This window comes from Phalangium opilio, unplaced genomic scaffold (assembly GCF_054372755.1).
Source record: "Phalangium opilio isolate 3A_F unplaced genomic scaffold, DU_Popi_V2 ptg000060l_1, whole genome shotgun sequence".
NCBI classification, from domain to species: Eukaryota; Metazoa; Arthropoda; class Arachnida; order Opiliones; family Phalangiidae; genus Phalangium; species Phalangium opilio.
The window spans coordinates 2,231,768-2,244,904 of NW_028324177.1; the positions used below are offsets into that span (position 1 = coordinate 2,231,768).

The 13,137-nt window shown below is 37.9% G+C and overlaps 2 long non-coding RNA genes across 6 annotated transcripts; one reads left to right on the forward strand and one right to left on the reverse strand.

The window, feature by feature from the left end:
• Positions 1-6,999: 6,999 nt before the first annotated feature.
• Positions 7,000-11,124, forward strand: LOC149666515 (uncharacterized). 5 transcript variants are annotated; one of them, XR_016368229.1, is made up of 5 exons: positions 7,000-7,373; positions 7,438-7,522; positions 7,639-7,849; positions 10,112-10,143; positions 10,222-11,124. It is a non-coding gene; the product is annotated as an uncharacterized LOC149666515 (long non-coding RNA). The 5 variants fall into 5 exon arrangements; XR_016368231.1 differs by having other exon boundaries at positions 7,639-7,677; positions 10,222-11,118; XR_016368227.1 differs by having other exon boundaries at positions 7,639-7,677; positions 10,112-11,117.
• Positions 11,125-11,326: 202 nt separating this feature from the next.
• LOC149666516 (uncharacterized) lies at positions 11,327-11,796 on the reverse strand. Its single transcript, XR_016368270.1, has 3 exons — positions 11,681-11,796; positions 11,571-11,600; positions 11,327-11,498 (listed from the first exon to the last, which is right to left on the reverse strand). It is a non-coding gene; the product is annotated as an uncharacterized LOC149666516 (long non-coding RNA).
• Positions 11,797-13,137: the final 1,341 nt, after the last annotated feature.

Here is a 13,137-nt window from a genome sequence, read left to right on the forward strand (position 1 = left end):
TGTTTGGTCTCGGGATCGTATTGGGTTATTTTGTATGCCCAGGCTTCATACATGTGTGTTATTTTGTATCCTCGTTCTACGGCGTATCTTAGTTCATCTGTTACCCAGGTACCCCGCAGTTCTCTTTGATCAGGTGTGTGTGTGCAGTCACCTTGAAATTGAGTTTTACAACAGGTGTAACAGAGGGGAAAGGTGAGCTTACCGTTTATACGAGCTGGCAAAACCGGATGTATTAGATTTTGAGCCGGAAGTACATCGCATTTGAGAAGCCCGTCAAAAGAGGAGATGTCGGGAAAATTTTCCAGAATAATTTGGGGATGACCAATGGGAATTTTTCCCGTTTTGTTGACGAATGGGTATAAACTCGTGAAATCGACGTAGTGCATTTTTTTCTGTCCCCGTTGTTTTATGGTATAGCTTGTTAGCACCGCAACGTCCGCCGAAGAAAGCGTCGCGAGGGTTCAGTCTTTTGGATGTTTTAACCCGAATGTCGTTCCGTTTTAAAAATTCATTAATTTCGGGGTTATTTGTTTTGTCTTGTTGCCATTCACATTCCCATTTGACATTGACTGTATATCCGAGGACTTCTAGTTTGCTAATTTTCTTCTCGGTTCTCGAGTAACGCGTGTTTAACGTTTCAGTAGGGTCACCATGTAACATCTTGTTTCTATTGATGGGAAAGTGTATTTTGCATCCTTTATAATAGCATCCCATGTATTCGAACACTTCTTTGTTGTTTGAACAATACCCATCCACCTTTAGGGTTTGGATTTTAACCTCTTTGCCTCTAAAAGAGGATTGAATGGGGATATTTCTGTCATGCGAAGTCCATTCAAGCCATTCAATGGCGCCTAAAGATTGATTTTCGCCAAGTCTGTAATAGTTTGTTGGGATGATGCTAATGGTGTTGGATTTGAGATAATTTTTTCGATACACATAGGAACAAACCCCAGGGAGAGTAACAGAACCGCAGTTAAATGGGTCTACGCTCGTAACTTTAAGTAGGAGTGACCGAAAAGTTAAACATCCTAAAAATAGGAGTAGAGTATCGTTTTCGCAATAATAATAAAGCTCATTTAAAAAAGTAAAGCCTTTACCCTTACAGACTTCTGAGTTGTGCCATTTCATAAAGGCGTCCAAGTTTTTCCTGGTAAAGTACTGACAACCATATGCTTCTGTAGGTGGTAAAGTATTTTCTAACACGTAGTTAGTCTCCTCCTGTCTGTCTATATCAAACTCGTGATCCACTACGTTGAAAAGAAAATGTGGAAAGTACCCTTTAGCAGCATTAGGGAGTCCGAAAGTAGCTGGAAACTTAGATAAAGCTACAGGGATAAAATTGTATGAGTCAAGGAATAATAGATTTGATAGCTTCATCTCTAAAATGCGCGTGCCGTTAATTTTCAGTGATTCAGGTACAAATTTCTCATCTCTGCTAATTATTTCCCTAATTAATAGCTGGTTGTCATAATTGCTGCCAAAATGCGATAATACAATGACTTTCTTCACGTCGAATAAGCTGACTAAGTAGTCTAGGAAGGCAACTATAGGTTTTCCTCCAGTGAAACGTTGTTTGCGAGGTCCAAATTGGTTGCATTTGATGCAATTAAAATCTAGGGATTGTTCTTCTATACAGTCTTCGCAAACAGAGATACTGACGCATAAGATAGCTTGATGTTCATACGCCCCCAACTTCTCCTGGCATATTTTCGTCTGTATGCATTCCACATCAAAGAAAACATACATTAGTTTAGGTATATTACGACGAGGTTTTTTCGAGGGGATAACGCTGGGGTTTTTATCCTTAATCACTTGAATGTAGCATAAATGATCGCTAGGTTTATGTTTTCCACATACTTGACAAAAAATTTCTCCACAAGTATGGTTAGTCCTGCGGTTTGCGAAATCTATTGTTTTAAAACAGCTTTTACAAAGGTAGAGCCTCTCACAAAGAGGTTTTTTGTTACCAATTGGAACCAAGTGACTGTTATAACAGTCGTCACCCCAGAATTTTCGCAAGCATGACCCGCATGTTTTTTCACGGCCATGACAAATAGTGGGACGCATACATTTAAAGCACCAGTCGTTGCATTTATGAGATTGAATACGCCAGTAGGGAGTGAGACACTTCTCGCAAAAGTACTCGTGACTAAACAATGGTTTTAAATTTGTAATAACGTTGTAGTGATTATTTTCGTTAAGTAGAAAGAGGCGTGGTCTGGTGTCTGTAGGGTCGTTTTCGCCTAATATTAAAATGGGTACCCTATTTTCGAATTTATATACAAAGATGGAGTAGGCCGATAAATATAGTTTAAATTTCTGAAAAGAATCGGGGCTACCACATTCGTCTAGGGCGACTCCCGCCTTTTCACATAGCTCTAAAGCGGCTGTTTTTTGGAGTGTACCCCGGGGGCCTATTCGTTATATGGTCACGTAACGGTTTTTCAACTCTTTGTTGTTTTTGTCGTTCATGTAGTCACGATGAGAAACAGCTACACAAAGACTTCGGGCCAAGCGTAGATTATCAGTGGATGGAATTCGTAGAATCCCCCGTCGATCCCTTGAGAAAATACTGAAGGGTTTAAGATGACGACGTTTAGATCGGCCATACCCTTCGGGAATTCTCACTATATGGAATATTTTTTTTATGGGACCTTGAAAAAAATGTTCAATTTCGTCGTCGTAAAGCAGTTCGGCTAGTTGGTCAAAGAGAATAGAGGGATCTACTTGGTCTAGTCTTTTAAAGGATAATTCTAATTCAGACCTGCAATTTATGCCAAGGCTTCTCAATGTTATTTGGACATAATCAGTGGGTAGATATTCGCTTAATACGTGATCCGTAATAGTATTTATGCTATCAAAGGGGTCGTCAGTAATGTTTAGAACTAATTCTCTACCATACATATTAAATTGTCCATAGAATTTTTCGCTCTGTTCCAAGATTTCGCAATGGGGGACATCCTGAATAGGTGAAGGGGGGTAGCCGCCACCCCACTGATCGTACATATTGGCCTCGGCTTCTTCCGAGTCCATGAGAGATTCTTGTTCACGGGGCAGGTAGTCGGAGAAGTTCAGAGACAGGTACTCAAAAGGGTCGTTTTGTTGACATTCCTGATTCAAAAATGCCGCCATCTCTATATCGTATTGAGGGTTGTTGAAATCGGCGATTAAGGATTCTTCCTGGTTAGTGGGTAGTAATTCATTCCGGCGTCTTTCGATGCGTTCGGCGTAGGAAATATTTAAAGGTCTAGGAATTAAGTTACTTAAGTCGTTTAGTTGATCAATTGTATCGCAGTCTTCCGGTGTTCTAGGGACGGTTCTCATGTATTCAATGACATCAAGGAATGTCTGAATTATATTTAAATTATATATAAATAAAAGTGGGTAAACGTGAGGGTACATTAGCAGGGTCGATGTGTAAATAGGCACATAGGAAAAAATAAAACTTGTATAATGAAGTTAGGGGCCAAGGCCTATTTACAGCTAATTCATCCAAATTCCAGCGAAGTGATTCAGGATCCATCTTGATGTTTCGAGATCTAAAGTACGAATGCGATATTCTGATTTTTTCTCGCGTTATTTTATACTAAATTTCTCTAGGCTTATTAGCAGGGGGAGGGGTGGAAGGTTACCTAAGCTTCTATTGGCCAATGGTACGTTGACCTTCCGGACGTGTTTAAACACGTCTACTATTGTTTGTCAATCAACAATAGGTGACATAAGATTGACATCCAGGTGGCAGATGGTAACAAAAGGATGAGCCATCAATAGGTTTGGTAATTCAACAAAAGGATTGTAACAAAAGAGATGATGCGTCATTTCTTGGGTTTTTACGACATTACGTGAAGATGTATTATTAAGAAAATATTTCTTCAATCAATCAAAGATTGACAGGTCTATTAATAGATAAATAGGTCAAGTTTACTATTGTATAATTTATTTACTCATCAGCTGTTGTGGAGTCAAGTACACAAAGGATGTCGAGAATTCGTCAGATCTTGGAGATTAATCCCCAAAAATTACTTATTGTATTATTTGTTTTATTGATTTTGGGGGTGCTGGAATTCCTTAATCTATGGTTTCAGAACTTTGACATAAAAATACGCCTACAGTCTAACAATGGAACAGTTAAGGACAATAGATATTTCGCAATAGCTACGTAAGAAATTGGGTATAAAAACCCCTGATTCAATTGAGTAGAGCATCATTATTCGAGAAGATCTTAAACCTGCGAGATGGAAAATCAAGAAGCTCCCAAAAGGAAGATAGGTGTAACTAACGAACGTAAAATTAACGGCAGATTCCATATATCTAAAGAGTTGTTCTTAACAACTGGTTTTGTAAACGGAACCCTGGATCCTGAGGTTCGCCTATGCCGAAAGCACTCGGTAAAAAGCTTTGCCATTTCTACGGAAACCTGGGAAAAGCTGATGCCGCGCTTACCCGTTTTAGCGGGCTGGACTGCCGCCCATGAAGCCAACAATTTCGAAATCGTTTTAAACGATACCCCCAATGAAAAGACAACAGTTGTGGCGTACCATAACACATGCCATATTAAAGACTTAATAAAGGAGGACTCTATTGTTTTGACCAGTATCGAAACAGCCGCATTGAACCGCGTTTCAGGAGCTGTAAAGGAGCATCTCGTCAAGATAAATAACCATGCAATTGTGTTTACACACATGGCGGATATCATTATAGAAATTTATAATGATATTTATGACAATTTATACGGGGACCCCGATCATATATCTTGCTTAGATGACCAACCTGAAAAATTCGACGCTGTGGTGGGATATTTCACCAACTTTATAACGTCATACCAGGTCGTGACGAAATTCAACAATGTTCTACAAGAAGAAAATCTTGAAAATTATTTTTATAATTATAATTTATTTTCTGTAATTTCGGGGAAAGTAACTTATTTAAAAACACGTATGCATTTACTAACTCATTTTTAATTTTTACCTCTCCGTGTGACGTAGTCCAGGAGAGGTTCTGTAACGGCCGTGTCTGTGTGTCTGTCTGTGTGTCTGTCTGTGTGTCTGTGTGTCTGTGTGTCTGTGTGTCTGTCTGTTGTTACACCCACGTGACCGCGTTCGCAGTTTGCGTATCGGAGCAAACGTGTTCGCCATTTCCGAACTGCTTTCACAGTCACGGAAATGGCTCCTCTATTTGAGTTCTCACACCACCATCTTCTGGTCTTTGTCCATCCCACACGGACACCAGTCTGTTCTTACTGGCTTCTAATCACCACCATCTTCTGGTCTTCGTCCATTCGACTTGGACACCAGTCTGTATATACTGGCTTCCAATCACCACCATCTTCTGTTCTTTGTCAATCCCACATTGACACCAGTCTGCACTTACACTGGCTTCTAACACCACCATCCACTGGTCTTCCGTCTATTCCACATAGACACCAATCTGTATCATTGGCTTCTACTCCATTATCATCGTTTGGTTTTAGGATATACGCGGCGATCAGCTAGGGTTACGAGAAACGTCTAGCCTCCCTAAGGTGGGATCGCCACCAAAGGTTTTCGCAATTGCGCTTTTTCCTTACTATTATAATGGAAACGAATCGTATATATACCCCAAATTTGAAAAAAGCGGGCAAGAGGGGTACCCTTCACTTTAAACGTCAATATTAGCAAAGTTTGAGATGATAATAGGTATAACTTTATTTTAAACGATTTAACTATTATTAATGTTAATTATTGAAGATTAAAATAATTAAAAATAATTATATTTATTTAAATATTAAAGATAAACCTCTCGTGCAAAGAGAGAGATTATCATTGCCTCCTATGTCTACCAAGGCCCGTGCATGCGATATATTTCCTACATTGCCTCCTATATCTATCAAGGCCCGTGCATTGTGATATATTTCATTCATTGCATAAACATAAGCGAGATTGTTTTGGGAAAAAAATACTGTTTCCACTAATGGGTTTATACTCCTTGTTACTGTTGTATAGAGTAATCATGAGAAAAGCTTTAAAAATTAAGAGAGGACAGACCTTTTTTATCCTCATTCAAAAATATTTTTTGGTGCTAGAAAGCTTTAAAAAATCCAAACGGTTAGGCATTGGTAAAAAAGACAAATGATATTTTTCAAATCTAATGAGATAACGCCCACCTAGTTGAAAATTGCCGTTTTTTATCCGCGGGAGCCATTCTTAACGAGAATTTCGATGCTAGTAGGTTGTCAATTAAACTACCGGTATATTATTGTTGTTGGAAATTGGATATTAAGTCAAATTAAGTGGTTGTAAAGAGCCAGCAGGTTTTTGCCACTTCTTTTTGTGAGTATTTGATTTTTATATGTAAAATGGAGGAAGATAATGTTGAGAGTAAGTATGAAATGCGGAAGCGCAAAGCGCGGGAAAGGATGAGGGCAAAAAGGTCGACGTTTTCATTGGATACTTAAGGTTATATAATCTTCTCGACACGGAGAGGTAATATTTTGGTTTTCCCGACTTGTTATGTTTAAAATAAATTGAATTGAACTAAAAAACTGTTCCATTTTATATAGCTAATACTAAGCATATCTTTTTACTTTTCGCGCTCTTTAGAGCTGAAAAGTATTGTTCCGACCTCTGCTGGTCGGCTGGCTGGAAATGTTGTGACCTGATGAATTTTGTCATAAATGAACATTTCGAATTTCAAATTTCCCGCGAATTTTCGATTCGAAATTCACCCGTAGTTCATGTTTCACCTCATAGGTGGCGTAACGTATTTAATTTCAATTGAAATTATTTTTCTGTCGGTGCTGGGCCTCGAACCCGCAATGTCCCAATCCATACGAGACGTCAGTGAAGACGCCCGGCCGCGCGCTCTACCACGAAGCCACGCTTGCTTGTAACATAGAGCGAGATAAATTATAGTCAAGAGAAGAGCAAGGTAGAACGATATGGACCCCCCCCCGACCTCCGCCACGAGACGAGAGAGAGAGAGAGCTGTCTGGCTTTAGATATGGACCCCCCCACCCCCCCGACTCGCGCCACTGGATGCTGTCGAATATATATTGTATCGCGCTAGAGGAGGAGAGACAGTTGCTTGCAATTTTTTTTGCAATTTATAATTATTATATATCTTTTTAATCCTAGGCAAGATTAGATTTCTACTTGGGAACTTAAACATTACAATTAATATTATTATATTAATCAAAAAAGAAATTAAAGTTCTCCCCGACAGAAGGCGCGCTAAGCAGAGAGAGTTTTCTAATTTTTTTGAAGACTCGTCTGCTTAAAAGTTAGGGAGGTTGATTTACTAATAAAATTAAATGTATTAACAAAATGAAACTCGAGTCAGCGTTTTAAAACTATAACTAGTTTGGGACGGAGGTACCATTGCTCACTATTTGTTTGGCAAGTTTAAAATTAAATGATCACTTAACGGAACTGACATAAAATAATAGGTAGATTTTTGCAGAATTAAATTGCAGATTCTTTGCAAAATTAACTAATCATTTTGGCAGTTTCCGCTCTCGCTGGGTTCATCTACTAATAATAGTTACGTAAGTGATAATTATAAAAGTAAAATCAACAACTCAAAGATATAAAATGAAATTTATGATCAAATTGAAACTAATTTCAATCAACGACAAACGGAATCAACTAATCATTTTGGCAGTTTCCACTCTCGCTGGGTTCATCTACTAATAACAGTTACGTAAGTGATAATTATAAAAATAAAATCAACAATCTCATAAAATCAACAACTCAAAGATATAAAATGAAATTTATGATCAAATTGAAACTAATTTCAATCAACAACAAACGGAATCAACTAATCATTTTGGCAGTTTCCACTCTCGCTGGGTTCATCTACTAATAACAGTTACGTAAGTGATAATTATAGAAATAAAATCAACAATCTCATAAAATCAACAACTCAAAATATAAAATGATATTTATCATCAAAATGAATCTAATTTCAATCAACGACAAACGGAATCAACGTGTTCATCTCTCCATCCACGGAAATATGAAATTTCTACATGAAACATGAAAGTGCTATCAACCTAACAATTTTTAGAAATGTAATTTTAATCAATGAAACATACTCATTTAAAGTTAACTAATTATAAGTCGCTAATTTGATTATTATATTTAAAAAATTATATTATTTAAGTAATAAATTTAACGATGGTGTTGATAGTACCAATAGAGTATTCAAGGATTGATTACGTTAATATCAGCGCATCAAACAAATAATTTGGAATTTCAATTTAAATTTATACAGTTTTTTAAATGCCCATTGAGATTCAGAGTCTGTCACTGAATGTTGAAGATCTCCAGTCTCTGCCAAGTGATTTAAATTTTCAGACCCTCTCTTTGGGAAATGGGGAATTAAATTAACGAGACTTACAAACTGACATCATCCTTAAATTAAATAAGGATTATAAATGATAAGTTAATCAAGGTATTGAAGGTTTAATTAACGTTACTTTGAAAGTATCAAATTAAAAATTTACAATTTAAGCTCATTAATAAAAAGAACATTAAGATAATTATTAATAGGCCTTTCCTATTATGGGGGTAGTAAAACTGTACCAGTCCAGAAAGAACATATAATTTTGTTTAAGAATGGACTAGCAATAATTTCCTATTTTGTCTTCCTTAAACTTTGTATTTTGGCAGCTCTGTTGCCAAGAGTTTTTTGTTAGTTTGGAAACCTAGGCCATCGTCACCAAAGCAATGTTTTTTCCTAACCTCAGGCTCATACTCCGAAGTGTGTACCTTATTCTAATGTTAGGAAAGGATTTTAAAATATCCATGCGGTGGCATATCTAGTTAAATATCAGCAACAGTTGAAAAACCTTGGCCTAACTTTTAGGGTGGTCTGCTACAGTATAAGGTACAATTCGTTCAGTAATATAAATCGGTTACATAATAATAAAAATATAAATTTAAATAAGATTTGCAAACGCTTCAGAAACTCCCGTTTCTCGGACCCCGAGTCCCCGTCTCCCCGATACACTAAAGACCGAGGCTTAAACCTCGTAGCTCGCGGCCATCTTTATTGTTTACATCATGGGCTCGTCACTACAGGGTAGGAAATAAGACAGGTTTACAAGTCCCAAACCAGTTTATTAATTGCTCGGACCAGTTTATTTATTCCAAAAGTTGGGGTCAGTGGTATGAGGGAGCACTTTATTAATTATGGTTTTTGGAAAAAATAGACGGTTGGACCAGTTTATAAATTCGGGGTTCCTTATTAGAATTTTTCTAGCTCAACACATTTTCTACCAATTCTACTCATAGGTAGTTAGTACTCCTTGGCTACAACTTCCCTACAAAAGTTTTGTATTCTATTGACTATTGATCTTGTCTAGCGTCTATACTCTAGAATGAGTCTCTTGTAGTCGACAGTCTAGACCATAGCCAGTACTAGTTGTCAGTAGTCGTATTTCTCAGTAGTGTATGGTCACATTACTAGATTTTGATTTGGCTTACTGATAGCGAGAGAAGATATTGCCACCGAATTTATGTAAAATGCAATAAGGAATAAGGAGAGTTCAGAAAAGGATTAAGAACTTCAAATATCATTAGACATGTTGATTGATATTTAGTGGCAACTAGTTGAAAAATTGTGATAAGAAATAAAAGTTAACTGTTATGGATTGTTATATGCTACTTTTTCCTACAGTAAAAAATTCAAATTCAATTAGAATTTTCAGCTTCTTTACTTTTGTGTCTTTACGTGCTTTTTATTGTCACCATTTTAGAAATTTAATTTATAGTGGGACCGGTAAAATAATAATTAATGCGAGGGTCACTGGTCCCAAGGACCACCACCACATCCGCGACACCAATTCGCCGCCGCCATGGATTAAATATACCTTACAGGGATAGTTATGTCCCCCAACATTTTAGTATATCACGAGTTGAACACGTTTGTTTCAAACAAGGCAGCCAGATATTTCCGCCGTTCCCCAAATTTACTGATTCATCCGGAAGTAGATTCTTGATATGTCGCCATCTCGCGTCGACCGCGTGAGATGATAAAACCGTTAAATCGCGTGTTTTCGAAAAAATCGGGCGTTTTCAAACATGTTGCAAAGAATTTGTCAATTAGATGATTTAATTCATGTTAATTTTAGGGATTGTAGCATTACTACTTGAACTAAATACAGTAAGTAACCTTTTCACATATTTGTATTATATAACCCCGTGCATCAGTATTTTTGAAACTTCCGGTCTTTGACAATAGTGACCGACAGGGGCGCCTGGAACAAATATTTTACCCCTGTAAGGTATATTTAATCCATGCCGCCGCCCACTCCGAAACAGACGAGCGCCTGAAAGGCTCAACCGATGAGACAGCAGCTAAACCAAGTTTTCACCATAATAACAATAACCTCATGAAGGACAGTATAAATAATAAGTTTAAACAAACTTTTCACCATAATAACAATAACCTCATAAAGGACAGTATAAATAATGACTTTAAACAAACTTTTCACCACAATAACAATAACCTCATAAAGGACAGTATAAAATAGTGAGTTAAACGAAGTTAAATCTGAATTACAATCTATCTCATTAAGCTCAACCAAACTGTTACAAATGCATAGCGCAATATTACAAGTTGCCAATGATCTTCGAATTTTATTGTTAAACCCTCACATTATCTTAAGACTCATACAGTCACTGGGTTTTAATCTCACGGGAGAGTATTGCTATATTCGTAATTCCCGCCTATTCCAACACAACCTAGATGGCGCCCCATCCTCAGATATCGATTGATTGTAACCCCCATTTTCTAAGCATGAGATATAGAGATAGAGAGAACATTCCTCACTTCTTTATCCGCACTCAAGCGGCATCCTTGCCACTGAATGTAACGAATGACCATAATCATATGGTAGAATAAATCTTGGATACTGATTAGTATATCTCGCCTAATTAATCCGCCAAGACTTGAACACTACAGTTTATTACTTATTTAATTAAACTGTAAACAAAATTCTTACTAGATTGGTTTTATTCATAATCGGAATGCTATTTTATAAACAATGGAAAAAAACCTGAAAATTTTAAATTTGTCGGGGTCAATGAATTTAGTAATACTAATTTTAGTCACTAGAGGGCGCGAAAAGTGTAATCTGGCCGGGGCCATCTTGTTTTCTTCTACTGTTTAAGCCTATGAAATTAGAGTTTAGAAAAATAAACTAAACTTTGAAGGTAAAAATATAAGCTTAATTTAAATAAAGAGAAGTATATAAAGTCAAATCAGAATTAATTTTTTTAAAAAATTTACAATTTGTTTTTAAAAAATTTACACAAAAAAAAAAGATTTTTTTTTTACATTTTTTGTTAAACCGCCCACCCCCGCCGCCTCACGGCCGGATGAGGATCTGCACTAGTGCCGAGAACCCATGGAATAGTACGTCATCCCAGTTCTCGAACACTAGTGCAGCAGGCGCCGGCACCTCCAAAAAACGTACCCGGCGGTACAATGCCAACTGCCCTAGCTCGAGGGTTACACTAAGGAAGAGAGAGAGAGTAAAATTAGTTATTACTTGTTAATATTATGTATAAGAAATGTATTTAGCTTACCGGAACCCTCGGCAGTTAAAGGCTAGGAGGCTGTAATAAAAATTATAAAATTTGGTTTAAAAATTTGGTTTAAAATTTTTTACCGAATAAAACCTTTTAAAAATACTTACTCATCAGGGATGAAGATCGAATGATTATAAATGACCTGCCGAACCTGATTCAGCAGGTCATTTAAATAATCAGCATCCCCAATGACCTCCGAAAGTACCACCAGGTACAATTGGACCTGGTAAACGAGGCTACGAATAAATAGAAATTATAATTTCGCGTTATATTACCCCCCAAAGATAAAAGGTTCACTTACAAGTCACTATTGACATTTAAGTCAGCCTCTCCCGGCCGAGGCATGGCTTGCCACGGATAGTATATGGCCGGGAGAGGTTGATAATAGTGTTGAGGTTCGGGCGTCGGTGGCGGGGTGGGCGGGAGTGACGGGCTAGTCGGTGGCGGTGATGGGCTGGGCGGCTGCGGTGATGGGCTGGGCGGCCGGCGCTGCGGCCCGACGACGCAGTGAGGGCGCCGCTGTGGGGGTTCGGGAGTCCCCGAAAGGGATGTCTCCTGTGAGTCGGAGAACTCACAGGGGGAGTACGGGGTGTCTACACCATGCACATAACTATAGAGAAAGATTTTTTAGGTCTTCTCTCAAAAAAAACTAGGTTTAAAAAAAAAGTTTTTTCTTACCTGGCTGAAGAAAGGTCCATTGGTTGTTGCTGGTTGTTCATGGCTGACTTTGGTTCGAGAGAAAAGTGATGTCTTTGGGGGTCTGAACCTCGGCCTTTTATACCTTTTACTATGGTCAGGGCGTGTTCGAGATCAAACACGTGTCCCCAAGATGGTTAGCATGTACAAGGGTAAAAATTTTCGCGGGCAAATTGGTCCGAAGCCATGTCATTGGACCACAGAATCTCTCCTTTTAAGGAGATTTTTGAAAAATTGCCCCCAGCATTTCTTTATTTGCTCATCCAAGCTTCTTTGGTTAACAGTACAAGCTTCTTTAACCGTATTTACCATTTCGAATAGTGACAGATCATGTTAAAGGCTTATAGAGGATACTATAGTGAAAGGCAAGACGATGTCAACGCGCTTGTGGTGCTGGCCTACCCGCGTGAACCGCGCTTTCCCCCCCCCCGCGAGCCGTTTGGGGGCGTCAGACCGCGTTTAGGGGGGTGGGGGTCGCGAACCACGCGCGCGCGTTTTAATTAATCGTGTTTAAGTATGAATGATAATTACAAATTTGTTTCATTCAAGTATTAGACATGATACCATTCACTACACCTGGAAACTTAATTATTTTTGGTCCTTCGGGATCAGGTAAGACAGTTTTATGTAAAAGAATAATAGAAAATAAGGATAAAATGTTTCAACCTAAAGTTGATTTAGTTGTTTGGCATTATAGTACATATCAGAATGGTTACGATGAATTAAAAGAAATGGGTGTAATTATGCGTCAAGGTTTACCCGACGTCACTATATACGATGGTACTCAAACAACATTAATCGTATTAGATGATCTCATGTTAGAAAATAAAAATAATATTTTATCAGAAATATTTACTAAACAATCGCA